General features: G+C 36.0%; 1 long non-coding RNA gene across 1 annotated transcript; it reads right to left on the reverse strand.

The window, feature by feature from the left end:
• Window positions 1–995: 995 nt before the first annotated feature.
• On the reverse strand, window positions 996–4730 carry LOC134199604 (uncharacterized). The gene is made up of 2 exons (XR_009974167.1): window positions 4022–4730; window positions 996–3853 (listed from the first exon to the last, which is right to left on the reverse strand). It is a non-coding gene; the product is annotated as an uncharacterized LOC134199604 (long non-coding RNA).
• Between the last annotated feature and the right edge of the window lie 7196 nt (window positions 4731–11926).

Below are 11926 nucleotides of genomic sequence, written 5' to 3' on the forward strand. Positions count from 1 at the left end.
CGACGGAACTCATGTTCCACAATTACTCCTATTTTTATCGTGTTCATATTGACGAAAAAGATACAAACATAGTGAAAAATATTATTAATCAATAAACAAATTACTGAAATCGAAAATAAAGTTGTATATTTTTAAAAGAAAATTCATTGCATTTTATAATTTATTGCCTGGCATACATAAATTATGTTTCGAATGGTTAATATTGTAAAAACACAACTTCATAAGTCAGATCTATTATAGCTTCTTTGAAAAAATTGGTACTTACCTACTTACCTTTCTGCGAAATTTAAACATCGGCATAATCGCATCGAGCATCGATCTATATGAGTACACTAAGCATCCGAAAACCGTTAGTTTTACATAAAAACTATAAGAGACATTTTTTGTAGATAATTTTATGAGGTACAGTTTTTATAAGGACCTCTATTGACTTCCGAGCAATAGGTTGCGAAATATTTGCTGATTTTCGTGACATTTTGACCTTTGTAACTTTTTAAGCCGGCACAATATCGATGTCGATTTTTCACATCTTCATAATATCACCGTAATAAAGGTGTATACAAAAATTCAGCCCACTAGGAATTTTTCCCCAGATGAAACCTAAATTGACTGGACTATTACCCTTTTGGCCACGACGACTTAGTTAATGCTAAGTATGTAAGCCGCATGACCGAGTATAAAAACAATACGCTAATTATTTTGGGATTTTATTTTGAAAGGATAAGCGGGGAAGTGTAAGAATGAGCGAAGAAATGGTATATGAATTATGGTAAAGGAGTATGGAAGGAGAAAACACGTTGCGCCGATCCCAGGTGAGTGGGAGAAGGGCAGGAGAATGATGATGAGATTTACAACAGTGGCATAAAAGCGGAGACTGTTAATAAATCATTAATAAAGTTGATTATTTTATGCCTTTTTCGTAAACACATATAAGAACACATATGTGGGTAGGTACACGTAAAAGATTGCAGGTCTTTAGTTTAAAAAAAAAACAATCAAGTGTTAGATTTTTTTTATTAAGTAATATAAATAAAATAGCAAATAAAAAATTATTAGTGTTCTACAGCCTCTATGATATCGAATAAAAAAATGCTATTTCAATTATATAAACTACAAACCTTTTCTAGCACATAAACCTATTTAAGACAGAGCCGTTTTAAACAGCTTGTACCGATATTGTAATTACAATGAAATTTTACAGTACTTATTAGCGTGTAATTGTGACCCCGTCTTATTATTTCTGGTATTCAGTAGATCACTCTAAAAGTGTTAGAACAGTTAGATGTTTGTAATGATGCCCCAATTATTTCTATTGTTATAAAAAAAATACGACGTTGGAAATAAATAGAAGACTGTCATGAATCAACTGTTCATTTATATCTTATTTTTGCTGTTGGTACATACAGTTTTCTTAGCCTCATTTAGTACACAACATTACGCAGCAATCACCGGACTAAATTTTATCATAACTTTAATGGTAGATACATATGTGTAATATTTGTTAGAGAAATTTCATCCACGGTTCTTAAATTTTCTAGAAAAATGATCGTCCGAAATTAGTATTAACTAGCTGAGATCAATTTTTATACACGCACGCATTCATTGAAAGTAATTAAACATACCTACCGCTAGTTCTCCAATGTGTAAAACACGGTGTCCTTGACTTTCGCTAAAACATTACAATGATTTAAACATAAAAAAGAAAACTTAACGAATCACATCAATCACCTCGATCAATCTCCGAATCAAAACTTCAGGTTACTAGTAATTCGAACTTTCACTGCAATTTTGGATAACCATCGGCAGTTTTAGCGAATATACCATTGTGTGCATTGATGGACATCGATTACAATCGTGAATTCTCGATAGCTAGACGTGATCAAGGTCGGTCGACCCATCAGATATTCTTCCAAGAAGTATCTACTCTAGTCATGTTTAAAACAAGTACATTCTACTGATATTAAAAGAAAAACAAAACTTATGATGTTTCGTTATAAAACAGATGCACTGTATATTTATTGTTATATATTTTCTTAATAGGTTTATATACCCGGACTAGGGTCTGCTTAGTGTCAAGTAATAACCGGAATCTAGATTCACCCAGAGTCTCTAGAGACGGCATAGAGACAATTCTGCCGCGAATAACAATGTAGTATTTTATTGAATTACCATTTCAGCGGATCGATGGTAATCTAAAGAACTATTTGGTGTTAAGTAGTCACCGGAACCCGTAGACATCAGAGCGTCACCCACCTTCAGTCGTGAGGTCGCAGCATCAACTGTTTTGTATGACAACTGTTGCGTTGTGGAAATTGAGCGTGGAATGTATTTATTGTTTTGAGATATTTATTTTACCCTTATGTGAAAATTTAAAGACTGAATATAAGAGAAATATAAAATTGATGTGTTGCTCTTGGCGGCTGGATTTAAAAGAGAGTTGGTGTCATGGCGGGCGTTGTTCGCTGACACTTTGACTTTCAGAAATTGAACAACGACTGTCCTGCCGAGACCACAATAAGTGCTTTGTGGCGTAGCAACGGATAATTACAGTCAAAGATAATGTTTAACTTATTTTAATTTTATGTATTTACTCGACATACCCCGTCGTTAATTTGCAATTCGAAAATAATTAATCACGTTGCATTTTCCCGAGATAAGGAGTTGCTTATGTCATTCGTCATTCTCTGTTTAATAAACTAGCAGACGAAGATCATCGAACGAACCAGCTTACACAATGTCGTATTTATTATAACAAAAAAACTTGGCATTGTCAGGGTCATGTCACTAACATGTCATGTATGTACGAGATAAAGGCTATTTATTACTGGCGGTAGGACCTCTTGTGAGTCCGCGCGGGTGGGTAGCACCACCCTGCCTATTTCTGCCGTGAAGCAGTAATACGTTTCGGTTTGAAGGGTGGGGCAGCCGTTGTAACTTATATCTCACTCGAGAGACCTTAGAACTTATATTTCAAGATGGGTGGCGCATTTACGTTCCGGATGTCTATGGGCTCCAGTAACCACTTAACACCAGGTGGGATGTGAGCTCGTCCACCCATCTAAGCAATAAAAAAAAATCCTAACTGCCAATCCAGGTTAAAACTATCATATTTGCGAAATTTTATCCAAATGTATTAGACCATTTTTACTTGCTTCAGTAACAAACTTGTACATTTCTAATATTACGATCGCCTTGTTAGTCTAATAGCTAGTGACCTTAAGCACTATACAGCATCCGGGTTCGATTCCGGGTGGTAGTCGGGATACGTCTAGTAATCTTATGCGGGGTCTGAAAGTGTTTGTTTTCGTGTGTCACAGCAGAGAATTTCAACTCATCGACGATCGATCGTTAAATGTGGAACGCTTATTAATAAAAGATTATTTTGGATTCAAAAATCATTGTGAAAACAAGAAGATTGAAATTGATGGAATTTTTTATTATTATAATAACGGGCTACTTTAACTAGATTAAATTAAACCACTATTCTTCCATTGATCCAAACCTCGTGGCTTAAAATAATTTTGTGTATTACATTTTCCCTGTTGCTTCATAAATGACATTTCGAAGAAAAACAACTGTCATTTTAATTTTCCCAAAACGATAAGGTACGATACCCATTTCAATGAGGTAAAACATTTAAATTTAATTTTACGTGTAATAGAATTCTAGGGAAATGTTATTCAATTGTAGAAATGCAAAGTCGATGGTCACGGTCATTACTCTAATAATGAATAATTGTGGAGACAGCCGGTCAGCTTCAGGGCGGATCCGTCGTGTGCCATAGTGTAACATTAGATCCCGCGTGCTCCACATACGTACGGCCATTGCTAGCACCAGGGAATCGCTCTAATGCCTACAAGAATTACTAATATTTACTTCAAACAGTAAATGGTCGTTTTTATTATCATTTTAAACAGTAGAAACATACATTTTATTATCATTTTAAGCAGTAGATATATACAATAAAATTAGAATACAAATACTTTTAAGACTGGCACAAAATTAAGAATTCAAGTCTCACATTTAGCATTTGAAAGTGTTGTAGTCAATAATTTTCCTAAAATGTCATAGTCGTTCCGTTCGTTATTTAAATCGCGGTGTATTCTTATTATCTTTGATGACATCGAAATTAAACGACCTTCTTCCGGCCAAAACCTTCAGACGTGCCTTCGAAACATCGGCAAAGCGTTCAAGTTGTTTGTATAACGGGCCGTTCACACGACCATCCACCACGGATGACCGCCTCTCATTTCGACCGAACTAATCGTAATTTCAGACTGTTTGAAATAGGACAAAAAGCAGAGGCCGGAACAAGCGGGCAACTGGTACAGCGAAAATTTGAATAATGACGAAGTAGCGGAATGTTTTGTTCTTGAGCTCCACGGTGGCTGCGTCCGCGCTGACGGTGAACTGAGATAAGAAACTGCATATGATATAAGACGTTTCTTACTGTATACAATCCGCTTAAGTCAATCATTCTTAATTTTATTCCACTCTTAACTATGTAAGTAAACGAGTTAATTACGTGTCATTGTTGGGACTTTTATTCAAATGGCTTCCTGAATTGTTATACTTGTTAAATTGTTCTTAAAGCATGTTTTACGAGTTTACACACCACGAATTGTTTGCTAAGAAAAGCCATAATTTATTGAGATTCTTGTCTCAAGATTTCTAAACTTCTGTATGCATTTTAACAACGGTTTTGATGAACAAATTGAAGTAAAAGAAGCTCGCTGGATATTTCTATGTTTCTACCTAGAGGTACCTAATAACTGTATATTTACTGCAAAAAGCATACTACGTAAACAAAATAAGGGATAAACTCCATACACTGTCCGACAAGCAAAATTAATGAATGTACTTCACAAACTAAAAGCCATTTACTGTAAGAACATTTACTCGCAAGCAATTTATAACCATTAGGTAACGGACTCGATCCGGCATCCCATATGTGCTCTTTAAACTCAGTATACCTTGAGTATGCGGAAGGTCTGTCATCAATCATATTCGCACCACAACATCGGTATATAATGACGGGGAAGGCAATGACTCGTGACTGTCATTACTTTCTTGATGTTTGTCGTCACATCAATAGACCACAAGATAGATTATTAAAGCATATGAAATTGGAACTGTCACCGAAAATAAAGAAAAGTGGTGAATGTGGTGATTCGAGGTAGGGCAACAAAAAATAGAAGCAAAAATGTACACAAAAAACGTTATTTACATAGCTTGCAATGTAACAGAATAAAATCTCATCATCACATCCACGGTATCGAGTGATTTGAGGGTCGCGGTCAGCTCATTTCGGTTTACATTACGAGTTGATGTAAAATAACATTAGGTATTCATTGATGCAAGAAGCAATGGCGGCAAGTAATGTATAACAAAATGTAATATATGTTTTTTTTTTTAGATTTTTCGCGATAATCAAAATGATGTCTTTATGCTTGTTAAATTCGCATATTTAATTTAGGTATACTCATTCAGATATTAGGGTACAAGATCGTTTGTATTTATTTTTAACTAGCTGACCCGGCAGACTTCGTAGTGCCTCAATCGATAAAACAAACAAAAGGAATCCGTCCGACGGGGGACACATCAAATGAAAAACAAAATTGTTATTTTTATTTAATGCTCGGACATTTTCATATTTATTTTCACCTTTTAAACCTTCTCTGGACTTCCACAAATAATTCAAGATCAAAATTAGCTAAATCGGTCCAACCGTTCTCGAGTTTTAGCGAGACTAACGAACAGCAATACATTTTTGTATATAGAGATGTAAATCTTAAGAAGAAATATTGAACATCTCCGTTGTTTTCGTAATTCACAAATAAAATATGTACCATGTCATCTACTCCCCGTATTAATTTTTATCTATCGACACACATACGTTGTATCCATCACGCGCATTATTTAAACAAGAGTCAACATTTTCGTCGCCTTAAAAGAATTAAGATTTTATTATAAAATGATTGTAACACAAACATTTTGTTTTATCTTTATTACTAGTCGTTGGTTTGTAACAATGTTTTTCTTTGAAATTGTAATTGAAGAAGTAAAGCTAAGCTAAATAATATTTAGTAATTATGCTATGTTCTACTAGTAATCAGTCAGTCATGTTAGTGTTTCAAAACTGTATTTGTATCTTTGAAAATAGAAACAGTCGGACGGGATTGTGCGACACTGCTCCACTAGCACACCAATTCGTCACATGTCACAAGCATCTTCCTCACAGAGTACCATCGTTAGTTTGCGAGGCAAATCCCACATCTCTGTTTTGTTCGTGATAAACTAATATGAGACATTTCCTCCCCTCTGCTCATTTTTTTTTTATGAACGAGAGATTACGGGTGGCCCGGAGACCTCTTCAATTTCATCAGGACAGGTGGACGAGCACAGGCTCAGCCACAAGGGGGGGGGGGGAAGATTTGTTAACAGCTGCCCGAGCGCCTGCAGCTGTTTTGCAAACGAATATACTACTGGATCTCAACTGGAAATCAAAATGGAAATGGAAATCAACCTAACCCGTGCATCAGCCTGCTGAGTTTCCAGTAGAGTTCCAGTTCCAGTACGGTTACCGGCTCCTCTCCTCTGTGCTTAATCGTATTCACTGATTCACTGAAGATAAGCGGAGACGAGATGTGGAAACAACGACATCCTATGGGTTGTATAGATCATCACCGTCCATTTTACCTTGACTACAATCCAGCATACTTGCTGAAAAATATGAAAAATGATGAAAAATATGAATATTTCAAAAAAGCATTTTTTTTCCTGGAAGAGTGGGACAAATTAATCTGGTTCAAATCTCTTACAGTGTATGTATGTGTGTAAACAGAGAAAATACGGTTCTTGAATTAAACATACTACCCTAATGCGAACAGATAGCAAGCAGATAACAATATTCATTTATTACTAATTGTTGTTTTAGCAAGTTACGTGAACAAGCAATGAAATCTCAAGGCCGCGTGGATAACGCACTCCGCATTTCTTCGTGACGGTAGAATACGCGTGTCATTTATTTTTAAAATTGCCTTTCATGGCTGGCAACAATGTAGGGGCGAACTAAAATTTTTCTAGTATTTAATTAATCTAAAAATTCAACTATTGATGATAATGGATGCCCTACCCAGTCACTGAGAATCTGAATCCATGTTGTTTTTTAAAATGATGACGTCAGCGTGGCTGATTTTCTTCATATATTTCTTCAATAGAGATCCAGCCTTTCGGCTGCTCAAAGCGGAATATGAGTCATCGTCCTCACCGAATACGGCGCTTGCGCTGAAGGGCTCGGCGCGTAAATTAACCCACGGACACAGCCCACTGAGTTTCTCGCCGGATCTTTTCAGTGGGTTGAATTCGGTGATTCGGTGAATTCAGTGGTTCGTGTTAGCATCGTCGTCAGGTTTGAGCCCCGTGAGCTCACCTACTAGCCACGGTTACGCTGAAATAGCCTCTCAAGGCTATCAGCTTAGGTAGGGAAAAAAAAAAAAGTCTTATAGGTTAAGTTGCACGTCGAGCTCCTGGTCGACTTCGACGAGTTCGACGACAAGAATGTTAATTGATGCATGAAGTATCTAAAAGCTCCGAGAGTTAATCGAGAAGATCCGAAACAACAGCGGTTGTTTGTAGTCCAGTCATCTGGGTCAGGGATGTAATGAACTGTCCGGTTGCTTGCAGTCCGGTCATCTACAGGGATATAATTTACTGTCTTCGTTTTCGAGAAGAGTTTTAACAGTACCGAGTTTGAAGGTAAAGGAGGACAAAGGAAAGTTTTTCCATCGAGTAGGTGAGATTGATCAGTAGACATACGGTCCAAGTGCTATTTGTTCGGGACTCCTGTGCAAACATACCCTGAAAATGTCATTAGCGCGTTTCACATATTTACTCATTTGTTTAATATCTTCTATTCTATTATAGCTACATTGAATGTATTTAAAAGTGTAAAAGAAATACACTGAATCTTGAACTATTTTATTCAAAGAGAAATTATACGAATGTCTGACATTACGCAAACAAAATACAAGTCCATATTTAACGGGATAAATAAACCTGCCTTCAGAAATATTTATTTACGTATCCGTACTGTCCAGTTGGCTTGCCACTTGACCTAGGTCTTGGACTCCCAACTTATAGAGTCCTATATGAATACAGTGCTAGGTACAAAAGATAAGAATGTGGTGATGCATTTTCTAAGCTGTGTTGCATGCAGATACAATGTAAAAATTTGATTTTATAGAAATTTTATTTGAAATCTAATCTTCGCGTTTACTAGTCTTATTTTTTTACCTATCTATTCACTGGGAAGCTTAAGAGGCAGTTACAGCTACGCCCGAACCGGTGAGTGAGCTCATGGGTTCAACCAGAGAGAATTTGCAAACACTAGCCCTAACAAGAGCAGTGCTTCGCACAATCTACCGCCGAACCGTAATTACTGGTGGTAGGACCTCTTGTGAGTCCGCGCGGGTGGGTACCACCACCCTGCCTATTGCCTGCCTATTACCCTGCCGTGAAGTAGTAATGCGTTTCGATTTGAAGGGTGGGCAGCCGTTGTAACTATACTTGCGACCTTAGAACTTATATCTCAAGGTGGATGGCGCATTTACGATGTAGATGTCTATGGGCTCCAGTAACCACTTAACACAAGGTGGGCTGTGAGCTCGTCCACCCATCTAAGCAATAAAAAAAAAAGAACCGAAATCGACAAGTTCGACGAGGACGGTGACATGTGCTTGAGGGGCTTAAAAGCTCCATTAGTCTACAGAACTAAAAATGATCTCGTGTTTGACACTTTTCTTGCGTTACTTGCGTTAGTTTCAGCTAATTTCTAATGAAAGACATTGAAGATTTACTTCGGCTTCACCTATAGACAAGAGTTTTTGCTAATCCTGTCCTCACTGATAATTTGGTAATTATGAATCTACAGAGACATTGTGTTTTGTAATTATGTCTTTCACGTGATGCTTAAACATATAAAATGCAACTTAGAATTTCTTTGAAACACAATATGTAAACTTTTTACGCTTTTTTCTCTCTACTGTGTACTACTTACTAGTCTAGTGTCATACCCGTATCTACTTCGAAACCAAGCTTTGATTCCAATTAAATTGATGCTTCTACAGAGTCACTTTTGAGCTTCCGTAAATGCCACACATCAGGGGGGCATGAAAATAACGTTAAATAAATTAAAATACTGATGAATTGCACGATGTGTTGAATGAAAACAATAATTTCATAAAATTTACGCTATGTAAGCTTTCTATAGGGGATCTTATCGTACCGTGCAAATTTTACGATCCGACTCCAAAACCCACATTTATTCATTTCGCTTTTCAAAACAGTTATGTTTATCGCCGTTTCTCTTTAAATTTTATACATGTTTTGTATTGGACCCGCTCAAAAGTTATTTTTAATAGTAAACTTATTTATTTTAAATGTTTTAGCACAAGATATACTGTTAAATTTTAAACAAGCAAGCGGTTTAGAATTTTTTGCCGTAATGGGCTCAAACAGTATTACTGTAACAGCGGCTAATGCACCTTGTTACATTTATGTTTAACAAGAAGCAAAAACGAGCTCATTTTTGAACGACGGAAAATATTTTAGCGTCTATATTGCTATTATGTAGGTAACTGTGACGAAATTTAGCGGTAGGCTTCAAATCTAGTTGACTGTATCATAGTTCTTTTCTATGAAAAACTTAGTGAACCAAACCAGGCTTTCGTAGAATTACATTAAATTTACGTGATTTACGTAAAAAGTGGAACAGATCTAGTATATTATTTATATCAATAACAATACAGTTAATATTTCTTTGAATAATATAGTATTTTTAATGGAATATGTTATTTATTTAGATACTTCGATAACTAATAATAATGTAGCAACAAATATTTTCATGTGTAGGATTATTCTTAGTAGAAGTAATAAATAGCCCATCAATATATGTACTGTATTAAATCTTGTACTAATTTAATAAATCATTTCTTTAAGCAACTAAGCTTGACAACTCTACAATATTTATTTGTTCAAGTCGATTACAGTTGTCAGTGAAAATTTTTTAATAGTCTCATATAATCTATAATAGCCATACCTCTATGTATTGCTAGCACTAGCGGTACAACCATGAGTAAATGTGTGATATTTTACTGCCACTAGGTATACCTACCTTGACCAAACTCGTATAAACGATATATTTGATGGATAATCTTCTTAATTTTAGTAGTTCATAATTTCTGACAATTGTGCGCAAGAAGTATCATGACACAAATATTCTCTTAAACAAAGTTTTAATTACATATCAAACAAAAGGGGTCGTAGTTCATCAATATCAAATCAACAATCAGGTGGGCCGTATGCTCGTCGGCCTACAAAGGCAATAAAAAAAAAATTAAAAAAAAAACATAGGTACATCCATTTTCATATTAGTTAATAAACATTTACTGCTTGGGGAGTTTAAGTAGAATTTTATTGCACTTTAGCTTAAATTGTAATTTAAGTAATATTAAAACAGTTTAGGCGTATTGAATGTAAAACAAAGCTCAGTCTCTTTAAATTTTTTGCATACCTATTGGTTGTAACATTTTTCGGTGGCCTGAGCATTTTTAACGATAGGTCAATATTTAATGACAATATTCATTGCCGAATTCGATCCAGTTAAATATGTACTATGGTCACATTCTTGCAGTCAACCGAGAATAACATGATTTGCCGTAATCCTAATTTGATTTGGTGTTACATAAAGAGAACTACGACGATGGTGTTTTTCCGGCAACGGTAAACATTAGTTTTTCGTGCTCAAAAATAAAGGGCACGACCGAATCTGTCGCTGTTCCGCGACGCTGCCTTCAGCTGCGGTATCCACCTGCTTCACGAAATCTAACCAATTGCTCTACTTATCTAATATCTTGAAAATTTTTAAACTGAAAAACAGTTAAGAATATTTTTAAAATTAATTAGTACTGATATATTTGGAGTAAACTATATTTTGTTTGTTTTCCTGTGCTATAAAAGGCGGTGACGAGCAGCTAAACTGTTATCCAGGTATATCGGTGGCTATTGTTTTGGTGGTAGGACCTCTAGTGAGTCCGCGCAGGTAAGTACCACCACCCTGCCTATTTCTGCCGTGAAGCAGTAATGCGTTTCGGTTTGAAGGGTGGGGCAGACTTTGTAACTATATTGAGACCTTCGAACTTATATCTCAAGGTGAGTGGCGCATTTACGTGGTAGATGTCTATTTGCTCCAGTGACCACTTAACACCAGGTGGACTGTGAGCTCGTCCACTCATCTAAGCAATATTTTTTTTTATGGAATAATGAATTAAGGCGCCCGTCTTACTCGTATCCAGTGAGGCAGGTAGGTACTAGTTATTCTAGAGAAATACGTCCTTACACGTGTTCACGATCGACTTCCACGGTGAAGAAATAACATCGTATTATAAAATCAAATAGTTACGGTCGCTTATGTACATCAGCAAAGCCAGGAGCACAAGCAAGTGCCTACTGCTTCATTCATCACACAATAAAATAATTTGTAAGTTTTACACAATAAATAAACACGTGGGATACACATACTTTACTGAGAGCATGAGGCATATCTGTTCGCTACACGCCAATAAACTAAGAAACGACCAAATTTAAAAAAAAAAACACCCTAAAACTAATGCCTACCTTGGAAAATATTGTTTTCCGTTTACTTGAGATTAATAATTCATTCTCGTTTTCGCAAAGGGAACCATTTACAGTTTGTCTTGTATTTTTTTACAGTTATATACCGAAATGCATTACCCAATTTAACATGATCTGAAGCGTAACACTAACTAGACCCGGCTTAATTAGCTATTTTAATTGTATTCCATTGCATCTACTAAAACTTTGGCGCTGATAAGAAATGCACGAGATTAGTTTAACTCACGGCCCC

This window comes from Bombyx mori, chromosome 11 (genome assembly GCF_030269925.1).
Source record: "Bombyx mori chromosome 11, ASM3026992v2".
NCBI classification, from domain to species: domain Eukaryota; kingdom Metazoa; phylum Arthropoda; class Insecta; order Lepidoptera; family Bombycidae; genus Bombyx; species Bombyx mori.